We start from the raw sequence: 382 nt of genomic DNA, 5'->3' as shown, positions 1-382 counted from the left end.
GATCTCACGCTAGGCCTAAACCGCAAGATGACCATGTGTGGTCATCTGAAATAATAGAAGGGACAGGGACAGATACCCATCGAGGAGAGCTGGTGGCCAAGCGTCCATCAGACGAACAACGAGACCCAAGAAGAACAGTCTAACTAAATACATAGTCACATCTCGCTGACCCACAGTTTATTTGTACATTTATTGGACTTAGCCATTTTTTTTTGATTAAATAATAATATTTTAAAGAGTTAATAAATACAAGTAATACAATTCATTTTCGTAATTTATTTCTATACTTCCATAAGTAGTTGCGCAGTTGTAGGCTCGTTACAAGGTGCATCATTTTAAGTTTGTGTGAGGTCTTTGACTTGGTGTTTATTTTACATTTTAT

The sequence above is a fragment of the Acyrthosiphon pisum genome, chromosome A2 (assembly GCF_005508785.2).
Source record: "Acyrthosiphon pisum isolate AL4f chromosome A2, pea_aphid_22Mar2018_4r6ur, whole genome shotgun sequence".
NCBI classification, from domain to species: domain Eukaryota; kingdom Metazoa; phylum Arthropoda; class Insecta; order Hemiptera; family Aphididae; genus Acyrthosiphon; species Acyrthosiphon pisum.
Note: the sequence above shows the minus strand (reverse complement) of the source record.